Raw genomic sequence first — 17,118 nt, 5'->3', positions numbered from 1 at the left:
TCTCGCCTTTCAGGCAAGGCCTTTCTCAGGCTCCTTGGCACCGCCAGGTGGCAGGAGTGAGCTGCTCAGCGGCCCCCTGCCCCTTCCTGTGCGGGTTGGAGGCAGAGGGTGGCACATTGTAGCTGGGGCCAGGGCAGCGGGGGCAGTGCTGGGGGGGGGGGGGGGACAGAGGCTTATGGCACTGAGTCTGCCCCTTCCTGGGTCTTGGCTCAGAGGGGATAAGGTGCTTGGCAAATTGGCAAAGGTCCCCAGCGTCCTGGCTCCTAGGCCAGAGTTGAGCAAGGTCTAGTTCCTGCCCCCCCTGCCTGCCCGCCTTCCTTTCACAGATATTTCCTGAAGGCCTGTTGCGCACCAGGTGTGTGCTAGAAGCGTCCCATGCAGCACTGAACAAGAAGTGTGCGATCTTCTAGAAGAGAACCAGGTAAACAGCTCCTGTGACCCTGGGAGGCAGTTTGAGCAGTGCCTTAAGCCCGTTCTCTTGAAAGTCAGACGGACTAGGGTGTGAAGCCAAGCTCTTCCATTTGCTGGTTGTGCAAAGCCGTGTGAGCCTCGGTCTCCTTGTCTGTAAAATGGGAGTAAACGGTCCTCTCGAAAGACCAGCAAGATAGTATATAAAATTCATGCTTAAAAATGTGTTTTTAGGGGCGCCTGGGTGGCTCAGCTGGTTAAGCGACTGCCTTCTGCTCACGTCATGATCCTGGGGTCCCGGGATGGAGCCTATTCCACGGGGAGTCTGTTTGTCCCTCTCCTGCTGCCTCTTCCTGCCCTTCCCCTGCTCGTGCTGTCACTTGCGTGTATGTGCATGCTCTCTCTCAAATAAATAAAATATTAAACAAAAATGTTTTTTTTTAAGATCTTATTTATTTTTTAATGAGAGACACGGAGAGAGAGAGAGGCAGGGACACAGGCAGAGGGAGAAGCAGGCCCCATGCAGGGAGCCCGACGTGGGACTCGATCCTGTATCTCCAGGATCATGCCCCAAGCTGAAGGCGGTGCTAAACTGCTGAGCCACCCGGGCTGCCCCCCCAAAATTTTTTAAGTAAAATAAATCAAATTCATTGCCTGTTGTGTAGGTGGTGTAAGTGCCGAATGCTAGGGGAGCAGCACCCAGTTCATAATTGAGGAGACTTCCCAGAGAAAGTGAACCACTGTTGTAGAAATTTGAAGGATGAGTAGAAGGTACTTAGGAGAGAGAGCTGGTGGTGGGGGTGGAGGGAGGTGGACAGGGAAGGTTAGACGACTCCACTCCAGGGAGCATGGATTCATACCCCCGGTTCGGGAGCAACAAGGAAAAGGACAAGGACAAGGCTAGCTTCCCACATTTGAGTCTAGCATAGTCCAGATTCTCTTCCAATCAGCATTCGCTTAGTGAACACCTACTATGAGCCTCTTTCAAAAGTTGTAACGAAAAATATAGAAGCCCGATTTTTGGGACACCTGGCTCAGTTGGTAGAGCATGTGACTTTTGATCTCAGTGTTGTGAGTTCAAGCCCTACAGTGGTATAGAGATTACTTAAAAATAAAACCTTAAAAAAAAAAAAAAGCCTGATCTTTATTCTCAGATGCCTACAGAAATTGGGGAGAAGAAAGAACAAGGGCCCAAATCTCCTCCTCGAAGCCTTGCTGGCCTGATCTTCTTGCCTCTGTCTTCTCACTATTGCTCTTCCCTCACTGTGCTGACACCAAGTCTGGGTGCTGCCAGAAAAGTCCAGTGAGTGGACTGTGCATTCCCTACCAGTCACATTTTTACACCACTCAAGAATGGCTAAAATAAACATGAAGCCTACCTCTGAGGGGAAGAAACATATTAAGAGATAATCTATTAATAAAACCAACTTTTTGGGATCCCTGGGTGGTGCAGCGGTTAGCGCCTGCCTTTGGCCCAGGGCGTGATCCTAGAGTCCCGGGGTCAAGTCCCACATCGGTCTCCCTGCAGGGAGCCTGCTTTGCCCTCTGCCTGTGTCTCTGCCTCTCTCTCTCTATGTCTCTCATGAAAAATAAATAAATAAATCTTTTAAAAAAAGAATCGTGATTTTCTACTAGTTTGAGGAGTTCACAGGCTGGACTGGGGTCCCCTTGTATGTTCACTCTATCACCGTGCAACTTCTACTTTCAAATGATCTAAACAGTCGCCCCATAGTCAATGGGATTGAGAGTTTTGTATCTCACTCTTCTGCTTCCGGTCTTTTAGTGGCTCCTCTTACCCCAAAATAAAGTCCAGAGTTGTGTGTGTGTGTTTTTTTTAAAAGATTTATTTATTTATTTGAGAGAGAGACTGGGGGAGGAGCAGGGGGAGAGAATCTTCAAGCCGACTCCCTGCGGGGCTCCATCCCACAGCGACCCTGAGATCAGGACCCTGAGATCACCACCTGAGCCGAACCCAAGTTGAATGCTTAACTGACGGGGCCACCCAGGCGCCCCTGAAGTCCAGAGTCCTTAATGAACCCTACAATTCCTCCTGGTCCTGGCTAACCTTTAATTCATTCATCCACTCAACCTTTATCAAGTGTCTATTATGAGCCAGGCACGCTGCAGTCGGTGCAAACAGGCAAACAGGAGCAGCAGTTTTCCCCCCTGAGGAACTTCCAATCTCTTGGGGAAACAAAAGTTGAAGGAGTAGTTACAGGGTGATATGGGACCTGGGGCTCTTTCAGGAATTGGGAAGGAAGGAGTCTCTGAAGAGATGAGAGCTAAACTGAGTCCAGAAAGATGAGTGGAAGTTAGCTGGGGGTGGAGGGAGACAGGAGGGTCCCAGGCAGGGGGACCCTGGCCTGAGGAAGATCGAGGGGCCTTGGAAGAACATGAATAGACTGGGGGGGGGGGAGGCTGTGGCCAAACTTGAAGAGTAGATGACTCAGAGCCTTGCAGGCCAAGTTAAGGTTGGAGCACTTTATCCCCAGGGTTCTGGAAAGCCTTGGAAAGATTTAAGCAGGGCAGTGTAATACAAACAAGGAAGATTTTTTTTTTTTTTAAGATTTTATTTATTTATTTGACAGAAGGAGAGACCACAAGCGGGGGGGAGGAGCAGAGAGAGAGGGAGACTCAGACTCCCTGCTGAGCCCAGGACCCTGGATCATGTCCTGAGCCAAAACAGACACTTAACCAACTGAGCCACCCAGGTGCCCAGAGATCTAGAGATGAGAGTTTTTTTTTTTTTTTTTTTTTTTTTTTTTTATTTATGATAGTCACAGAGAGAGAGAGAGAGAGAGGCAGAGACACAGGCAGAGGGAGAAGCAGGCTCCATGCACTGGGAGCCTGATGTGGGATTCGATCCCGGGTCTCCAGGATCACGCCCTGGGCCAAAGGCAGGCGCCAAACGGCTGCGCCACCCAGGGATCCCCGAGAGTTTTTTTAATACTCTTTTTTTAAGTGATCTCTACACCAAAGATGGGGCTCAAACTCATGACCCCAATATCAAGAGTTGCATGCTCTTCCAACTAAGTAAGCCAGGTGCCCCAAACCGATGAGTTTTTAAGAGGGATATACTGTGGAGCATAGATTGGATCTGGGCATTTTCAAATCTCATCAGCCTCTCATTTGCAGATAATACTTTGGGGTCTTTTCCTGATGGTACAATTTATCACCTGTGACGTGTTTGTGTTAGTTAAATGGTCTGAATGTGACCTTATTTACAAATTTCTAGGGATAGCAGAACCCTCACTGGTGTTGGGTCATTCCATAAACACTTATTGGGGGGCTGTTTTGTGCCCAGTACAGGTCCACGTGCTGGGGATATGAAGATAAATCAGACCTAACTCAATGTACAAAAAAGAGAAACAGCTTTGATCCATAAAAAAGTTTTCTTGCATAGATCAACAACAATAAAGTCAGAAGGCGACTGACAAGGGAGAAAGTATTTCCAATTTTTTTTTTAAAGGATGAGTATAGGGACGCCTGGGTGGCTCAGCCGTTGAGCATCTGCCTTGCGCTCAGGGCATGACCCCTGGAGTGCCGGGATCCAGTCCCACATCGGTCTCCCTGCATGCATGGGGCCTGCTTCTCCCTCTGTCTGTGTCTCTGCCAATCTCTCTGTGTCTCTCATGAATAAATAAATAAAACCTTAAAAAAATAAATAATGAATATATTGTATTTATGTATATTTAAAAGTGTAAAATAGTACAGCAGCTGTGGAAAACAGTTTGGCAGTTTCCCATAAAGTTAAACATACATTTACCATGAGACCCAGCCACTCCAATCCTAGGTATTTACCCATGAGAGTTAAAAACATGTCTACAGAGATACATGGGATTCATAGCAGATTTATTTATTCATAAAATCAAAATATTGGAAATATCCCAAACATTCATCAAAAGGTAGATGGATGAGGGGCCTGCCTGGCTCAGGCCCTGTAGCCTATGATTCTTGATGTCCAGGGTTGTAAGCTCAAGCTTTGCATTGGATATAGAGATTATTTTATTTTATTATTATTTTTTAAGATCTCGGGACTCCAGGATCATGCCCTGGGCTGAAGGCAGCGCTAAACCACTGAGCCACCCTGGGCTGCCCAAGAGACTATTTTAAAATAAAATCTTAAAAAAAAAAAAAAAGAGGCCCCTGGGTGGCTCATTCGGTTGAGTGTCCAACTCTTGATTTTGGCTCAGGTCACAGTCTCAGTTCCTGTGACCAAATCAGTAGGGAGAGATGCCTGGGTGGCTCAGGGGTTAAGCGTCTGCCTTTGGTTTAGGGCATGGACCCGGGGTCCCGGAATCGAGTCCCACATCGGGCTCCCTGCATGGAGCCTGCTTCTTCCTCTGCCTGTATCTCTGCCTCTATGTGTCTCTCATGAGTAAAACAATAAAATCATAAAAAAAAAAAGATTTTATTTATTTGAGAGAAAGAGAGTGCATGCATGCACACAAGCTGGAGGAGGAGTAGAGGGAGAGGGAGAAGCAGACTCCCCACTGAGCAGGGAGCCTGGGATTGAGACATGAGCCAAAGGAAGATGTTTAATAGACTAAGCCACACATGCACCCCTAAATAAAATCTTTAAAAATAATAATAAAAAAATTTAAAAAGGTTAATGGTTGACAAACAGTGATATATTCATATAATGCAATACTATGAAGTGATACTGGGGAATAAGCCATTCATATACGCAACAGTATGTAAGAATCTCAAAACCATTAGGTTGAGAGAAAGAAGCCAGAGCAAAAAAAAAATAAGGTACATATTGTACAATTCTGTTTCCGTGAAACTCTAAAAGAGACAAAAGACAAATCTAATTCTTATTTATTTAAAGATTTTATTTATTTACTCATGAGAGACACAGAGAGAGGCGGAGAAGCAGGCTCCATGCCGGGAGCCCGACGTGGGACTCGATCCTGGGACTCGATCCTGGGACTCGATCCTGGGACTCCAGAATCACACCCTGGGCTGAAGGCGGTGCTAAACCGTTAGGCCACCAGGGCTGCCCCAATCCTTTTTTAGAATCAAACCTAGAATGACATCTAATCAGAAGGCACATTACTGGCTGTGTGTGGATTGAGGTGGGGGAGGGTTAGCAGGGATTGGGACAATGGGGCAGAGGGAACATTTTAGTGCAATGTTCTATATCCTGATTATTGTGATGATTACATGGGTATTATCATTTGTCTAAATTTATCAAAATATACACTTTAAATGGGTGCATTTTATTGTGTAAAAATTATACCTCACTGAGGTTGATTTTTATCTCAAAACCCAAACAGGGGCGCCTGGGTGGCTCAGTCAGTTAAATGTGTGACTTGGGCTCAGGTCATGATCTCAGGGTCCTGGGATGGAGCCCCACATTCAGGCTCCCTGTTCAGTGGGGAGTCTGTTTCTCTCCCTCCCTCTGCCTCCCCACAATACGCTCTTTCTCTCTCAAATAAATAAATAAAATCTTTAAAAACAAACCAACCAGAACAAAAGACAATTGACAGGGAAAATATATTTGACATATTTTAACAAAGAATATTTTTTGGCTTTTTAAGTTTTAATTCCAGTTAGTTAACACACAGTGTTATATTAGTTTCAGGTGTACAATACAGTGATCCACTGATTCCACACATCACCCAGTGCTCATCGCTGGCAAGTGCCCCCCTTCATCCCCATCCCCTATTTCACCCATCCCCCACCCACCTCCCCTCTGGTAACCAGCAGTGTGTTCTCTATAATTAAGAGTCTGTTTCTTGATTTCTCTCTCTCTCTTTTTTTCTCCCTTTTGCTCCTTTGTTTTGTTTCTTAAATTCCACATATGAATGAAATCTTGGCATTTGTCTCTTTCTGACTGACTCATTCCGCTTAGCATTATACTCTCTAGCTCCAGTCACGTCCTTGCAAATGGATTTTTTTCTGTTTTTGCAAATGGATTTTTTAATGTTTATTTTTATTTGTTAAGATTTTATTTATTTTTTTATTTGAGAGAGTGCAGAATGAGAGAGAGAGAGAGAGAGAGAGAGACAGCCAGCACCAGCCGAGGAGAGGGGCAAAGGGAGAAGGAGAAGCAGGCTCCCCCCTGAGCAGGAAGCCCAACACGGGGGCTTGATTCTGGGACGCTGGGATCATGACCTGAGCAGAAGGCAGATGCCTAACCAACTGAGCCACCCAGGCGCCTCGGACTTTATTTTAAAGATTTTATTTTGGGGGGCACCAGTGTGGCTGGGTCAGTTGGGCATCTGCTTTGGCTCGGGTCATGATCCCAGGGTCCTGGGATCCAGCCCCGCATCGGGCTCCCTGCTTAGTGGGGAGTCTGCCTCTCCCTCTCCCTCTGCTGCTCCCCCTGCTTGTTCTTTCTCTCTCCCTATCAAATAAGCAAATAAAATTTTAAAAAATATATATTTTAGGGCAGCCTGGGTGGCTCAGTGGTTTAGCACTGCCTTCAGCCCAGGGCATGATCCTGGGGTCCTGGGATCAAGTCCAACATCGGGCTCCCTGCAGGGAGCCTGCTTCTCCCTCTGCCTGTGTCTCTGCCTCTCTCATGAATAAATAAATAAAATATTTAGAAAAAAGAAAAAGTTATATAAAAATAAAAAAATGTTTTATTTTTTTCAATAAACTCTACACCCAGTGTGGGACTTGAGCTCACAACCCAAGACCAAGAGTCACATGCTCTATTGATTGAGCCAAACAGTCATCCCTTATTGCAAATGGATTTTAACAAAGAATTAATATCTAATATACATGAAGAGCTTCCTAAAGTCAAACATTTCAGTAGAAAAATAGAGGAAATGAAAGGAGAGAACAAAATACAAATGGACAATAACAGAAAAGACATTTGTCCTTATAAATTTTGGTAAATCAGGAAAAAAATAAATCTTTTTTTTTTGGAAAAAATAGATCTTAATTATGGAATTATCAGGTTGACAAATTTTTAAATTGGTGAGAATTTGGGTAACAATCTTTCACAGAGCCACTATGAGTGTAACTGGGAATATTTTGGTGTATCAAAAATTTCAATTTACTGATAATATGTATCAAGTGCTTATTGTGTGCTGGGATTCTGACTGCACTTTAACTATTCTATGAAGTGAAAACTCTTTAAAAAAAAAGATTTATTTATTTGAGAGAGTAAGAGCACATGCACGTGAGCTGGGTAGAGGAAGAGGGAGAGAAGCATACTCCGCACTGAGCATGGAGCCCACCTGGGGCTCTATCTCACAAGATCACAATCTGAGCCCAAATTAAGAGTCTGACACCCAACTAACCGAGCCACCCAGAGCACCTGGAGTAAATACTCTTATTTCTGCATTTTATGTATTTATGTATATATGTATGTATGTATGTATTTATTTATAGATTTTATTTATTTATTCATGAGAGACACAGAGAGAAAGAGAGGCAGAGGGAGAAGCAGGCTCCATGCAGGGAGTCTGACATGGGTCGCGATCTGGGTCTCCAGGGTCATGCCCTGGGCAGAAGGCGGCGCTAAACCCCTGAGCCACCTGGGCTGCCCTATTCTGCATTTTATAAATGAAAGTTCAGTGACTTACCCAAGGGTCATACAGCTAGTAAGTGACAGAGTGAGGATTCACAGGTATGGTCTGTCTCCAGAATCTGTGCTCTTAACCACTGTACTATGCATTTCCCCACTCTCTCCTAAATGCTATATGTAGGCACAAATACATACATATGAAGATATTTGCTGTGGGAGAGTTTGAAATATTAAGAAAGAATGAATTAAAGTAACGTGAAAAGATCTTTAACAGATTTTGCTAAGTAAAAAAAAAAAAGCAAACTATAGAATAATACTTATACTACATATTTACATAAAAAATACCAACAATGAAGACATAAGTGTGAACATAGCAAGTATGCTCAAAAGAGAGCACAGGACTTTTTCTATTTTGTTCACCGTCATGTCTTCATTGTTATACCATAATGGTGCCAGTACAGAGTAGGCATTGAGTAAATATCTGTTGGATGTATATAAATATGTATAAATCATAGAATAGAGATTGAAAAGCTACAAACCAAGCTATGACCTGGTGAAAGTGTTTCCCTACTTTGGGAAAAAAGAGAAAGGTGTGTACAGGATGGGTTAGTGAAGAGAGGTGTGCATGTACTCCCCTAAACTTCTGGCTGTTTGAATCTTTTTTTTTTTTTTTTTAAGATTTATTTATTTATTTATTTATTTATTTATTTTTTTTTAATTTTTATTTATTTATGATAGTCACAGAGAGAGAGAGAGAGGCAGAGACACAGGCAGAGGGAGAAGCAGGCTCCATGCACCGGGAGCCCGACGTGGGACTCGATCCCGGGTCTCCAAGATCGCGCCCTGGGCCAAAGGCAGGCGCCAAACCGCTGCGCCACCCAGGGATCCCAGATTTATTTATTTATTAAAGACAGAGAGAGACAGAGAGGCAGAGACAGAAGCAGGCTCGTTACAGGGAGCCCAACATGGGACTTGATCCCGGACCCTGAGATCATGCCCTGAGCTGAAGGTAGCCACTTAACCGCTGAGCCACCCAGGTGTCCCTGGCTGCTTGAATCTTATACAAAGAGATGACATTCATGTGATACTCAAGTAAAGTAAAAACAAAAACCAAACCGGTTAAGGTGGGTGGACGGATGGGTTAAGTAGGTGATGGGGGGGCATGTGGCTGGCTCAGTTGGATGGAGCCTGTGACTCTTGATCTCATAGTCATGAGTTCAAGCCCTACATTGGGCATACAGCCTACTTGTTTTTTTGGCGGGGGGGCATACAGCCTACTTAAAAAAAAAATTATATAGGTGATGGTGAGTAAGGAATACACTTGTGATGAGCACCAGGCATTAAATTGCTATCTTGTACAATAGAAGCTAATATTACACTGTATGTTAACTATTTATTTTTATTTTTTTAAGACTTTTTAAAAGAGGGCAGCCTGGGTGGCTCAGAGGTTTGGCGCCTGCCTTCAGCCCAGGGCCTGATCCTGGAGACCCAGGATCTAGTCCCACATCAGGCTCCCTGCATGGAGCCTGCTTCTCCCTCTGCCTGTGTCTCTGCCTCTCTGTGTGTCTCTTGTGAATAAATAAATAAAATCTCAGACACAGACAGAATGAATGGATTTGTGCCCCTCCTTCTTAGGAACCTGTGGTGGTACCACCTTCTCTATCTCTTGTTTAGATCATTAATGAGCAAAATATAAATAGTTTTTTTCTCTATTATAATTTGGTTTAAAAAAATAATAATAATTTGGTTTGGGACAGGAAGTCCTGGCGGCAGAAATGAGATAGCAACCTTCAACCCCAGTTTACCAGCTACCTATCTTCTCCTTCTTCTACTTATTTAAAACTTTCAAGATGTAATTTCAGGAAAAAGTTTATTCCTCAGCCCAAACTTCTGTTTTCCCTCAACCCTAACTACCCCCAAAAATAAAATTGCAGATGTAAAAAAAATATATATATATATATATATATTTATTTATTTATATTTATTTATTCACTCACGAGAGACACACAGAGAGGCAGAGACACAGGCAGAGAGAGAAGCAGGCTCCATGCAGGGAGCCCGATGCGGGAGGGACTCCTTCCCAGGATGGGGAATACACCCTGAGCCAAAGACAGATGCTCAACTGCTGAGCCACCCAAGCATCCCATTTAAGACTTTTTTTAAAGTAATCTCTGTACCCAATGTGGTGCTTAAACTTACAACCCCAAGATCAAGAGTTACATATTCTACCAATTGAGCCAGCCAAGTGCCCCAGCTAAGTGGAATTTAAGTAAAAAAAAAAAAAAAAAAAAAAAAAATCTCACACACAAATCCAAACAGATTAAAACAACAATAACAACAACTTACAATGAAAGCAAAAATGAAAATGACTTGCCACATTTTCATTTCTCTTCCACCCTTCCAGCTAAGTAATAATATCCTCACTTTATAGATGAAGCAGCTAAGACTCAGACAGGTTAAGTAACTTGCCTCATGTTGCACAGCTATTAAGCCTGGATGAGAACTCTGACCTATAGCTCCAGGACCCAGGCTCACTTTACTCCACTATGTTTATAAATGTACAACCATGTAAGCGCAATAAGACGTGGAAGGCTGCCAGGGGGAAGACAGCAGAGGTTGCAATGGGGGCACATTGGAGAAGCATGCCCAATTCTAGGGAGAGAAAGGATATTTCTGGAAAGAGTTCCAGAGATGAAGCTTGAACTCAGACTTGAAAAATGAGGTTTTTTGTTTTTCAATATTTTATTTATTTATTTGAGAGAATGAGAGCGAAAGTGAGAGCACATGCGCGCATGCAACAGAGCACAGAGGGAAAGGGAGAAGCAGTCTCCCCGCTGAGTAGGGAGGCCACAGTGGGGCTCGATCCCAGGACCCCGAGATCATGACCTGACCCCAAGGCAGCTGCTCAATCAGCTGAGTCACCCAGGTGGCCCGAAAGGTGAGTTCTTGAACTACTATGGGGGAAGGGCACTCTAGGCACATACCTGTGTGTGCATCAGCAGGATGTGACAGGGGAAACCACTTGGCCTATTTTATGAAGGGTAAATAGTTGAGTGTACATGGCTGGAGCTTTACTTACATCTCCAGATGAGAGGTCGGGCCTAGAGGGGCACCTGTGTGGCTCAGTTGGTTAAACGTCTGCCTTTGGCCTGGGTCATGATCCTAAGGTCCCTGGATGGAGCCCTAGAGTCTAGGGCTCTCTGTTCAGCAGGGATTCTGCTTCCCCTTCTACCCCTCCTCCCAGCTCGTTCTCTTTCTCTGTCTCTCAAATGAATTAATAATAATAATAATAATAATAATAATAATAATAATAATAGAAAGAAAGTTAGGGCCTGGAAACATTTGATTCCACTTGGACTAGATGATGAGATCTCTCTTGGATAAGACAAGACTCCCTGGGGGCCATGGAGCCTATTTTGAAGAGTAAAGGAATCCATTCTCTATAGTAACCACACCAAGTAGGCAGTGGTGAGGACGCGTAATAAGGCGGTGATAATAAGGCAGTGACTAGGGATGTGGAGAGAGGGGAGGGGATGAATCTGACAGGCATTTGTGCAATAGGACTGGTGTGGTTGATGGCGGATCACTGCTGTGAGGGGGATGGGCAGGAGTCTGAAGGCAGAGGCGTGTTGGGGAGAGAACTGGGCACCCGGCCCCTTAAAAAGGGGCTGGCTTGTGTATGTATCTCCTTCGTTGCACTAACAGGATATTATAATTAGCTGTGTATGAGTCAGCCTTCTCTACTAAGCCACAAGTTCCTTGAGGGAGGACCATGTCTTGTTCCTCTGTCTCCCACAGAGTCTAGCCCCATTTCTTGCATGGAGACTGTTCCGATTCTGAATGAAGGAGCACAGGGGAGAGATTGCCTTTAGTCTGGGGTGGGTCAGAGAAGATGGGAATGGTGGGAGATTAAAAAAAAAAAAAAAAATGACACAGGTTGGGAGGCAGGAAGTTCCCCAGCCTACTGTCTCCCTTCTCAGAAGCCTGTCTCCTTGGTCAGAAGCCTGCCCCAGGGGAGATTGCCCAATTTTCCCCAAGTCCTTTCCTGGCTGGCTGAGAAATGGGTGGCTTCAGTGGTGGGGGAGAGTGTCTCCCCCCCAAGTCGGCTACCACTACCCAGAAACTGATTCTAAAAAGGCAGCATAAAAGAAGCCTCAGACTTCTACTTCTGTCCTCTAAACCACCAAATCTTGAGCTGTGTGGCAAGAGGTGGCATGTCTTTGGCACTGTGCCATCAGCTGATGTGGCAAGGGGAGAAGAGGAGAGAATAGGCGAGACGTGAACTCCAGCAGAAAGAAAAGGAGGCCATGGGCCTGATACTGGGGAGGCAAAAGGAGAACTCAGTGGGTATTTTAACTAGCATGACTATTTAATAAAAAAATGTTAACCATTTTTGTTATTTTAAAAAATGATTTAGGGACGCCTGGGGGGCTCAGTGGTTGAGCATCTGTCTTCAGCTCAGGGCATGACCCTGGGGTCCTGGGATCAAGTCCCACATCGGGCTCCCCGCAGGCAGGGAGCCTGCTTCTCCCTCTGCCTGGGTCTCTGCCTCTCTCTCTGGATCTCTCGTGAATAAATAAATAAGATCTTAAAAAAGGAAAAAAGTGACTTCAATCAGAATAGAGGAGGAAATGAATCTGAGAGAACGATCTTCTGGACTTAACAAGCATCAATATTTGCCATATTTCAGTTATTCCTTTCTTCTTATTATTTGCTTCCCTACCCTGAAGCTGCTTCACGCCCCTCCCCAACCAGTTATTCCTTTTTAAAAGTATTCTAAAGTAATTTATAGACATGAGGGTCATTGAGTTTGAGCCCTACACTGGGAGTAGAGTTTACTTAAACAAAAATAATAATAATTTACAGACAAGGCATTAAACCCTTAAATATTTCTTTTTAATTTTGTTTAAACCCTGTAATGAAATATTAGGCATTGCTACTAAAAATAGGTCCTTATATAATCCCAATACTATTATCATGCCCCATAAATTAACAATAATTCCCTAATATTGTGTAATACCCAGTCCTTATTCAAATTTCCCCCATGTCCCCAGAGTGTCTTTTTACAAGTGATTTGTTCAAAATAGGATCATATTGCATGTGACTGTTTTGCCTCCTACGTCTCTTTTAAGCAAGAACGGCCCTTCCTCCTCTTTTTCCATGCCATTGACTTGTTGAATAAACAGTCAATTGCCCTGTAGAATGTCCTACATTTGGGATTTTTCTTTTTTGTTTCTTTGTGTTTCTACTTACCTTGTTCCACCAGGCCCCATATTCTCTGCAAACCAGCAATTAGGTCTGAAGACTCCTTTAGATTCAGGCTGAATATTTTTGGGAAGAATACTTGTTGGGTGATGCAGTGTTCTTCCTATGACATTACATCAGGGATGCATAACGCACATGTCTGGTGGTCTGACTCATGGTTTTGAAGCTGGGAGGAGGTTAAGCCTGAGGGGACCTAGGCAGTCAACCCCCTATAGACACGGAAAATGAGGTCCGGCTGAGCCCCAACTTCCAGGGTTGCTGGAGTGCAAGGCAGAGTGGGGTGAGCTCTTGGGGGAGGCTCTGAGGGAAGCATAAGCTTGAGGTTGGCAGCGTGGACAGGCTCAGTCCTTGAGCAAGATGGAGCAGAGTTCTGTGATAGATAAGACAGAGGCAGCAGTGTCTCCCTTTAGTCCTGAGTGCACCTTACAGGAGTGGAGAGACTAGCCAGGCAAAATTCCCCAGGATTGGGAGTGGAACCTTTCCAGGACCTGCTCACTCTGTCCTGTAGTAGAAACCTTCCTCTTCAACTCTGGGCCCTTTGGTGGTGGGCCTGGTGAAGCCGTGGCTTAAGAAAGTTCCTGACTCTACTAGCTCAGTTTTTCTTGTTCTCTGGTTTCCGGTTCCTGCCTTATAATACTCTTTAATTGCTTTTATCTTATTTTAAGAAAGATTTTATTTTTTGAGAGAGTGAGTTGGGAAAGGGGGTGAGCAGATTCCCCACTGAGCAGGGAGCCTGATGTGAGGAGGCTTGATTTAGGGACTCTTGATTAGGGACTCTTTAGGGTCAGCTAGGGATCATGACCCAAGCTGAAGGCAGATGCTTAACCGACTGAGCCACCCAGGTGCCTCTCTTTAACTGCTTTTAAACTTTAGAATGTCGGTGTTGGAAGGAAGCTCCTGCACCACCTTACCTAGCCCCTCAGCGAAGAATTTCTTCTTCCTCAGGAATAGCTGCATGTTAAAAAACAAAAACAAAACAAAACAAAAAAACAAAAAGAAAAAAAGAAATAGCTGCATGTTGTATGGGGAAACCAGGATGTACAATGTGTATTTCCCCAGCCTTCAATCATTCACACTCCACCTGCATAATTTTTAACATTACCAGGTTCCCCTGGTTCCATAGCATACCATTAATTTTTTTTAATGTTTTATTTATTCACGAGAGACAGAGAGAGAGAGAGAGAGGCAGAGACACAGGCAGAGGGAGCAGCAGGCTCCACGCAGGGAGCCCGACGTGGGACTCGATCCGGGTCTCCAGGATCAGGCCCTGGGCCTCCCAGGCTGCCCCTATTAAGTTTTTCTTTACCATAACAACACTTCTGAGAACGGTAGGCTTGGTATGCAGTTCAGTTTGTTTCCACAGTTCACCCTCCACCGTAGGAAGTGAGTGCATCACACTTGGGGAGATGCGGGGGCAGTGGGACCCCGGTTGGGCAACAGCTCGAGCGCCGACCGGTTTCCCCACCTACAGGAAGGGCCGCGGCTGCCCAGGAGCCAGGCCCAGCCCCGCTGCGGACCCGGGCGGCCAGCTCTTCCCGGGAGCCTCGGCGGCCTGGGCCCCGCACCCGAGCAGGCGCTAGCCTCCAGGAGGGTCCCCGGCCCCGTCCCACGGCCCGTCCCACGGCCCGTCCCACGCCCCGTCTCCACCCCCGGGAACCGGCGCAGGCTCCCGGGAGGAGCGACGAGAAGCCAGGAGTCCCGCCCCCATGGGCTTCTCGGGGAGGGAGGGCAGAGCGGGAAGGAGGGGCTGGCGGGGCGGGGAGCCCGAGGGCCCGGCCCCCCCGACCCCGGGGGTGGGGAGCCGCGGGCCGGGCCCCAAGGCCGGCCGGCCCCACCCCATTCCTCCGGGCACCTCGTGGCCCGGGCGGGTTTGTTTATGCAGCCGGCTCCCTCCTCCCCCAGCCCGGCCCTGCGCCCGCCCCCGGGGTGGCCCCGGCTCCGTGGGAGGGGGAACCGGGCCGGCCCCCTCCCCCCTTCCTTCCTCCCGCTCGGCCGAGGAGGCGCGGGGAGGCCGGCTGCCCTTTGCAGCCCTGCTGCGTCCGTCCGTCTGTCTGTCGGGGCCGTGCCCGTTCGGGAGCCGGGGGCTGGGGGCGGCGTAGGGCTCTCACCCCGGGACTCGGGAGGACGCTCGGGGCTGTTTGTCTGTCCCCGGGGAGGAAACCGTCTCACTTTTGGTTAAAAGAGGAACTTTCCTCTTCTTATAATGCTGCACTGCCGGGCAGGACTGCAGTCACCCGTGGGGGGCAGACGTCCGGGTGGGGGTGACTGGTGCGGAAGTTGGCATTAAGCACTGGCATCCCTCTCGCTCTGGTGAACGGAGGCTCCCACAGGAGTCAGAAGGGTCTGGATATTTTGGGAAGGCAAATGTTTTGATCGTTTCAAGAGGAGTCTTTGGGGGCAGATTTAAAAAAAAAAAAAAAAGCTCTCTGCTTGCTGGGTTTGGGGTCTAGGCTCCTCTCTGAGCCTTCATGGAGCCGGAGCCTGCCTTCTAGCCCTCTAGAATGCCCATGGGTTGTGGAATTTAGTCTCAGACCTTCCTCTTCCTCTTCGCCACCAACCCTGCTTTTATTTATTTGCCAAAGTGTCTTCGAGCTCCCGAGACCGTCAGCTGGGTGTAAAGTCAGGCCGGTCATCTTGCAGCCTTCCTCAGAAAAAGAGAATACTCGAGAAGTTTGGGCCAGAATTCAGCTCCAACAATAATCAAGTTGTGTGGTTGACCATGCCTCCCAACTCTCCAACAAAGACTCTCATTTTAACCCCCAAGCCCTTCTTCCCCCTCCAGAGCCTTCAGGACCGCCAGAGCCACGGACAGTTTGCCAGACTGAAGAGGCCTTCCTAGTACAAAGTACAGAATAGGCTGGGGTGAACCACAATGCTTCGCAGATAAGGAAATAAAGACGTAGCAAAGGTACAGAATGAATCCTTTTAAGTAATGATAATAGTAGAGAATATCTGTAGTCAGTCCTGGATTTCTCATCAACAGGTTGGGCTTCCCAAAGAAACCAGACTTGTTATAATTCTGTTCTTAGTTTTTTGCCTTTCCAGGGCCCAGAAAAGACTGAGGAATGTGCACGATGATCCATCCAGCTTCTCCAGTCACCATTTCACTTCAGATGACTTTAGATAGCATGATGTGAAAACTCTAGGCTTATTTTCTTGTTCAGAGAGAAGGTTTCTTGCTTAGAAGACTGTTGATACTTTATCATCTTATCAGGGATTCTCTCTTACTTTTTCTTTCCTGAACTCCTTTATCCTAGAGTAAGCAGAACAGGTTTAAAAAAAAAAAAAAAGAGGGCAGCCCGGATGGCTCAGTGGTTTAGCGCCTTCAGTCCAGGACGTGATCCTGGGGTCCTGGGATCGAGTCCCACATCGGGCTCCCTGCGCAGAGCCTGCTTCTCCCTCTGCCCGTGTCTCTGCCTCTCTCTGTCTCTCATGAGTAAATAAAAGGTTTTAAAAAAAATTAGGAGCACCTGGGTAGCTCAATTGGTTAATCATCTAACTCTTGGTTTTGGCTTAGGTCAGTATCTCAGGATTGTGGGATGGAGAAGCTGTGTGGAGCTCTGTGCTGGGTGTGAAGCCTGCTTGAGATTCCACCCCCTCCCTCCCCCCGCCCTTCATGCTTGTATGCACACGCTCTCTCCTCTCAAAAAAAAAAAATTAGTCTGTTTGTATTTAACAGTAGTAGTTGAAAGCTAACTGGGAAGGAAACTTACAATGGTGGTCTAAAAGGAAGGTTTTAAAATACCTGCATATTTTATTTTGTAAAATCTTCCCGGTTAAGTGATCAATTTTTTTTTCAAGTTTATTTTTTTAAATAATTTCTACACCCAACATGGGGCTCAAACTCACTACACCAAGATTAGGAGTCGCATGCCTTTCCAACTGAGCCAGCCAAGTATCACAAGTGGGAAATTGAAAACAAGAATGGCTTCAAAATCAAGAATGATTTAATTTGTAAAAGG

At 46.1% G+C, this 17,118-nt stretch overlaps 1 long non-coding RNA gene across 1 annotated transcript; it reads left to right on the top strand.

Annotated features, from left to right (window-relative positions):
• Positions 1-15,069: 15,069 nt before the first annotated feature.
• On the top strand, positions 15,070-16,616 carry LOC140617015 (uncharacterized). The gene is made up of 2 exons (XR_012017296.1): positions 15,070-16,064; positions 16,202-16,616. It is a non-coding gene; the product is annotated as an uncharacterized lncRNA (long non-coding RNA).
• Positions 16,617-17,118: the final 502 nt, after the last annotated feature.

The sequence above is a fragment of the Canis lupus genome, chromosome 25, assembly GCF_048164855.1.
Source record: "Canis lupus baileyi chromosome 25, mCanLup2.hap1, whole genome shotgun sequence".
NCBI classification, from domain to species: domain Eukaryota; kingdom Metazoa; phylum Chordata; class Mammalia; order Carnivora; family Canidae; genus Canis; species Canis lupus.
This window is presented reverse-complemented; position numbering and strand designations above follow the sequence as displayed.